The 7,258-nt window shown below is 38.0% G+C and overlaps 1 non-coding gene across 1 annotated transcript; it reads right to left on the reverse strand.

Annotated features, from left to right (window-relative positions):
* Positions 1-254: 254 nt before the first annotated feature.
* Positions 255-361, reverse strand: LOC128282944 (small nucleolar RNA R71). The gene has a single exon (XR_008273293.1). It is a non-coding gene; the product is annotated as a small nucleolar RNA R71 (small nucleolar RNA).
* Between the last annotated feature and the right edge of the window lie 6,897 nt (positions 362-7,258).

Consider the following 7,258-nt stretch of genomic DNA (forward strand, 5'->3'; position numbering starts at 1 on the left):
TTCAGACAGAGGGCTAATTCAGTGGAATGCCCACCGAATATCCCCACCTACACTTAAGACTATTTATGGAGGTGAGTGATTCTTTCAAGTTAGCCAGAGTACCCGAAGATGCATTACGATTGAAGCTATTCCAATATTCACTGAGGGACAGAGCTAGAGCTTGGTTGAACTTATTGCCACCAAATTCAATTTCCACATGGCAAGAGTTAACAGAAAGATTCCTTATGAAGTATTTCCTGCCTAGCAAGAATGCTAAGTTGAGGAATGAGATCACTTCTTTCCAACAAATGGATGATGAGTCCTTGTATGAGGCATGGGAAAGGTACAAAGAATTATTACGGAAGTGCCCTTATCATGAATCCCACATTGCATCCAACTTGAGACATTTTATAATGGTCTCAATGCTCACACAAGGATGGTAGTGGGCGCTTCTGCTAATGGTGCTCTCTTTTCTAAGTCATAGAATGAGGCTTATGAAATCATTAAGAGGATTACCAACAATAATTACCAATGGCCAACTAATCGAGTAGCGTCAAGAAGACGAGTTGCTGGAATACATGAAGTAGACACTCTTACTTCACTCGTATCTCAGGTATCATCAATATCATCAATATTAAAAAATCTTACTACTAATGGGTCTAATAGTTTTGCAGCACAACCACCAAATCAATTTGAAAATGTAGCTTGTGTCTATTGTGGGGAAGGACATTTGTTCGAAGAATGTCCATCGAACCCAGAATCCATATATTACATGGGTAACTAGAACCAAAATCAAGGAAGGCAAGGACTTCAATCCAATTTCTATAACCCATCATGGCGAAACACCCGAATTTTTCCTGGAGTAACCAAGGGGCTGGAACCAGTAACATTGACGCCCAACCTAGAGTGGCCCAGCCACCTAGTTTTCCCCAAAAAGTTTAGAAACGAACCCAAGCTGAACCTTCCAATGGCTTAGAGAATTTGTTAAAGGCATTCATGGCGAAGAATGATGCCTTAATTCAAAGCCAAGCAGCTACATTGAAAAACCTGGAAAACCAAATAGGTCAGCTTGCTACTGAACTCAGAAACAGACCACAAGGTGCTTTACCTAGTGATACGGAGAATCTGAGGAATCCAGGGAAGGAGCATTGTAAAGCATTGACATTGAGGAGCAGAAAGACATTAGAGCCCAACACCATCGAAGTTCAAAAGGAACCAGCTAATGCTTAAGACTCAGAGGAAGTTCAACCGAGTGTTGAAATTCTAGTTTTACCAGAACCAGAGTCTGCAAAATTTGACAAGGTGACTTTGGAACCAGCTAATTCTGATCAACTAACAACTTCGTTAGTTGCAGAATTGCCACAAAAGACAAATCAACCAGTTGTAGTAAAGAAACCTCTACCACCCTACCCTGAAAGAATTTAGAAGCAGAAATAGGAAATTCAATTCAAGAAGTTCCTAAACGTACTCAAGCAACTTTATATCAACATCCCGTTGGCTGAAGCACTTGAACAAATATCGAACTACGTCAAATTCATGAAGGATATTCTGTCTAAAAAATAAAGGCTTGGAGAATTTGAGACGATAACCCTAACAAAGGAATGCAGCGCATATCTTCAAGACAAATTACCCCAAAAGTTGAAGGTTCCTGGATGTTTTACCATACCTTGCAACATTGGAGCGACATATTATGGTAAGGCACTATGTGACTTAGGTGTGAATATCAACTTGATGCCTATGTCAATATTTAGGAAGTTAGGGATAGGTGAAGTTAGACCTACTACGGTTACACTTCAATTAGCAGATAGATCTTTAGCACATCCAGAAGGAAAAATCGAGGACATATTGATACGTGTAGACAAATTTATCTTTCCAGCTAACTTTGTGATTCTAGACTTTGAAGTAGACAAAGAGGTGTCGATCATCCTAAGAAGACCATTCTTAGCAACCGGAAGGACCTTTATTGATGTGTAGAAGGGCGAGCTTCCTATACGTGTTCAGGATGATCAGGTAATATTTAACATTTTTAAGTCTATGCGATTTCCTAACACAATTGATGATTGTTCTGTAGTTTCTGACTTAGAAGAGTTAATCATGGAAAAGAAGCTTAACTATGTTGAGGACCCATTGGAATGAATGTTGACATCAAATCCTCCAAATGAAGAAGAGGAGGATGAATACTTAGCTTTGTTAGAAGCTAATCAAAGGGGATTTAATCCGCAATCCCGTTTTGAATCTTTGGAATTAGAGAAAAAGGATTATGCCCAACCAAAAGCATCAATCGAGGAGCCACCTAAATTAGAACTGAAGGTACTTCATTTACATTTAAAATATGTTTATTTAGGTAACTCTTCTATTCTGCCTATGATTGTTTCAGCAGAATTAACTACTGAGTAAAAAGAGAAACTCATCCTGGTGTTGAAACAATTCAAAAAGGCTATCAGATGGACCATAGCCGATATTCACGGTATTAGTCCATCTGTATGCATGCACAAAATTATCTTAAAAGATGGTGAAAAGGGGACGATTGATGGACAACGAAGACTAAACCCCATCATGAATGACATAGTTAAGAAAGAAATCATCAGGTGGTTAGATGCGGGTATAATTTAGCCCATCTCATATAGTTCATGGGTAAGTTTGGTCTAGTGCGTACTGAAAAAAGGAGGTATCATGATCATTGAAAATGAGCATAACGAGTTGATACCGACTAGAATGGTTACAGGATGGAGAATTTGCATCGATTATTGGAAACTGAAGAAGGCGACTAGGAAATATCACTTTCCTTTGTCATTTTTAGACCAGATGCTGGATAGACTCACGCAACGAGACTATTATTGTTTTCTCGACGGATACTCGGGGTATAATCAGATTACAGTAGCACCAAAAGATCAACACAAGACAACATTCACCTACCCGTATGGTACGTTTGCATTTAGGCGCATGCCATTTGGTTTATGTAATGCACCTGCTACATTTCAAATATGTATAATGTCCATTTTTACTAACATGGTTGAGAAATATTTGGAAGTCTTTATGGATTATTTTTCAGTATTTGGAGATACATATGATGGTTGCCTAGCCAATCTAGCCAAGGTACTGAGGCAATGCAAAGAAACAAACCTTGTGCTCAATTGGGAAAAGTGTCATTTCATGGTACAAGAAGGTATTGTTCTAGGGTATCAGATAATAAGACATGGAATAGAGGTTGATAAAGCAAAGGTAGATGTTATTGAGAAACTCCCACTTCCAAAATTTGTAAAGGGTGTTAGGAGCTTTTTGGGCGACGCCGGTTTCTATCGAAGATTCATCAATGACTTCTCCAAAATTGCTGAACCCTTATGCAAATTATTGGAGAAGGACGCGACATTCAAATTTGATGAAGAGTGCTTAAGAGCTTTCAATGATTTGAAGAGTCAATTATTTTCGGCACCCATAATCATCACACCAGACTGGGATTTGCCATTTGAATTGATGTGTGGCACAAGTGACTTCGCGATAGGAGTTGTTATGGGCCAGCGAAGGGACAAAGTTTTTCATCCATCTACTATACGAGTCGAACTCTGGCAGGAGCTCAACTGAATTATAGATAATAGAGAAAGAGTTACTTGCTATTGTGTTTCTTTTTGCCAAGTTTCGATCTTATCTTATAGGTACCAAAGTGACTATCTATATAGACCACTCGGCGATTAAGTATTTGCTTTCCAAGAAAGACGCTAAGCCGAGACTGATTCGATGGGTACTTCTACTTCAAGAGTTCGATTCAGAAATTCAAGATTGAAGGGAGTAGAAAACCAAGTGGCATACCACTTGTCCAGATTGGAGTTGCAAGAAGGGAACTCTCCTCTTATACCAATTTAGGAAACATTTCCAGATGAACATATATTGAAGGTAAATCATGTCCATAATACCCCTTGGTTTGCTGATATTGCTAAATTTTTAGCCTGTGGGTTGATGCCGATTGATAAGACATATCATCAAAAGAAAAAGTTTCTTCACGATGTGAAGTACTATTTCTGGGAAGAGCCGTATTTGTTTAAAAAGTGTGCAGATCAGATGATAAAGAGATGCGTGGCAGAAAATGAAGTACATAAGATTTTATACCATTGTCACTCAGCTTCGAGTGGGAGACACTTCAGAGGTACATGTACTGCAGCTAAGGTATTGCAAGCCGAATTCTTTTGGGCAACACTATTTAAAGACGCACATGCTTACATAAAGAGTTGTGATCAATGTCAAAGGGTCAGAAATATCACCAACAGAAATGAGATTCCTCGAACAAATATCATTGTGGTAGAATTATTCGATGTTTGGGGTAATAACTTTCTCAGTCCTTTTCCTCCATCTTTTGGTCACAAGTACATATTAGTAGCAGTAGACTATGTGTCTAAGTGGGTTGAGGTAGAGGCATATCTGAAAAATGATGAGAAGGTTGTGATGAAGTTTTTGCAGAAGCATGTGTTTACAAGGTTTGGAACCCCAAGAGCCATCATCAGTGATGAAGGGTCCCATTTTGTGAACAAGTGGTTGAAATGGTTACTTGACAAACATAAGTCAAGCACATGGTTGCCTCAACTTACCATCCACAGAAGAATAAGCAAGCTGAACTGGCAAACAAGGAGATCAAAGGCATACTTGAGAAGGTAGTTTGCCCGAACCAACGAGATTGGTCCAAAAGACTGGATGATGCTTTATGGGCTTTCAGGACAGCATACAAGACACCTTTAGGGATGTCACCCTATAGGTTAGTTTTTGGGAAAGCCTGCCATCTACCCTTGGAGTTAGAACACAAAGCTTACTGGGCTCTCCAACAACTCAACTTGGATCTCAAGCTTGCTAAAGAGAAACAGATGCTCCAGCTCAACGAGTTAGAAGAATTCCGAATGTTCTCATACGAAAATGCCAAATTACTCAATGAGGGACTTAAAAAATGGCATGGCAAGCACATTCGAGTTCGTGAATTTGAAGCAAGTCAGCAAGTCTTATTATTTAATTCCAGATTAAAGTTCTTTCCGGGTGAGTTAAAATCACGTTGGTCTGGTCCATTTATGTAACGCCCCAATTTTCGGGAATTCTGTGAATGTTGGCATAGGTTTAATTATGTTAGTGGGCCTCTAGAAGGCCCAAGCCTAAGATAGAACCCGGTAATTTTAGTTAATTTTTGTTCCATAAGAAAAAGGGAGTGAAATTATGAAATAGGACTTATGTGAAAATGTTTGAAAATGCTATAGGCTAAATTGAAGTGGCCAAATAAATAGGAGTGCAAAATAGGAGGATTTGCATGACAAACCTCCCATTTTACATGAAGTGGCCAGCCATCATGTTGTTGTAGACAATATGAGCACTTGATATCCATAATTCATGGTACAAATTGATAATGGGTTAGGTAAATGTTCCATGATAATGGATTAGGTAAATATTTCATGATAATGGGTTAGGTAAATGTTCCATGATAATGGTTTAGGTAAATGTTCCATGATGGGCATTTCATGTCTTTTGTATTAAAGAATTAAATGGATGAAATATGAAATTTTAGTAAAAGAAAAAGGGGTGAAAAGAACAAAGTTTTGTCCATCTTTGTTCATCATAGCCTAAAGTTAGAGAAGAGAAAGGAGAGGAGAAAGCTCTTGAATGTTCGGTCACTTGGGGAAGAAAATTAACGGTAAGTTCATGGTAGTTTGCTTCTATCTTGATGTTCATGAGTTCTTCTTGATTCTACCTTAACTCTTGAAGCATATTTTGGTTTTTAGTTGTGTTCTGAGCATTTAGTCATGAATTAAAATGAAGGAAATGGTTGTTGTTTCATGTTCTTTTGATGAAAAATGGAAGATAGGTGAAGTTGAGCCAAACAAATGAGCATGCATGTGCCTTAGATGCTAAGGGGAAAAATCGGCTAACATGTTGTGCTTTAAAATGATGAAATGGAGATTATCTTAAGTAAAATCATAGATATGTGATGATTGAATGGTGATATACATGTTTAAATAACAAGCATGCAAGTTAGGTGTGAAAGAGTGATTTGGTAATAAATCTGCTTGGGACAGCAGCAGTAACGTGACTTTGGAAAATCACCATAAATTGTGGGAGATGAGTTAGAAGCTTCATAAATTATGTAATTAAAGCTTAATGAGTCTAGTTTCAAATGGAATAAACGAGAACATATTTTGAATTCTGTACAATGAGAAATTTGATTTGTAATGAAGATTGGTCAGATTAGTCAAACAGTGAAACATGGGAAACTTTAAGAAAAATCTGGTATTGATTGGACATACCAAAAATTCTGAAAATTTTATGGATAGAAGATATATGAGTCTATTTTCAGGGAAAATTAACAGAACTTGATTTGGAGTTTCGTAGCTCCAGTTATAAATAATTTAGTGACTGTTGCTCAGGAAGACAGCTTGCAGTGAAATTATGATTATGTGGTAAACATTGACAAAAATTTGTTAATGAGTTGCTTATTGTTTTCTTATAAGCTTACTATGATCTGTAGGTGTGGTTGGTCGAATATTGTAAGGGGTTAATCGTAGTTCGCATTTGAATAGTTAGATTAATGTGTTAGTAATCCAATTGTAGGCGTTCGTGTGTGGATCTCACAAGATATCGTCGCAAAAATGTGTGTAACTAACACCCTCTTTCTTAGTCCGAATCGGCAAAAGTCGAAAAGTCGAAATGCCGAAAATCGGTATTTTGTAGATTTGCGAAAAGCGAATGCTCGTGAGGTAAATCGATTAATTTTTTGGTAAGCTGCAAAATTTGGACCAAAGTGCATGATTTACGTGCCTCGATATTTTTGGGCTTAATGGGCCAAAATTGGAATGATGGGCCAACGGCCCAATTCGTAAGAACACTTAGTACGTGAGTCTGTTAGTACGTGAAAAGCAGGAATATGCATGAAAAAAACCTTAAATAGATAAATTATGAAATACCTTTAAAAGTGGAAAATTTATAGTTTTACCCTAGTAGATAAATTACCAAATACCCCTAGGGTTAAATTGACCTAAATGCATGTTTGATTGTTGTTATTTATTGCATGCCATGTTGTTATTATCGATGCATGGGATTGGGATATTGACGGAGGAAGTACTGAAAGTGGCTTGTCCACGTCTTGGAGGCTTTGCCTCAATTCTTTGATAATGAGCGAAAGAAGGCAAGAATCGTGGAGTGTTGAAATGGGTGGGTTGAGCTATTCGCCACATGGAGTGTATGGTCGGCAGGTGGAGTGTAGTGGTTGGTGGGTTGAGTAGTCTCCCCAAATGGGCTTGCATATGTTTATTGA

The sequence above is a fragment of the Gossypium arboreum genome, chromosome 10, assembly GCF_025698485.1.
Source record: "Gossypium arboreum isolate Shixiya-1 chromosome 10, ASM2569848v2, whole genome shotgun sequence".
In the NCBI taxonomy this organism is placed as follows: domain Eukaryota; kingdom Viridiplantae; phylum Streptophyta; class Magnoliopsida; order Malvales; family Malvaceae; genus Gossypium; species Gossypium arboreum.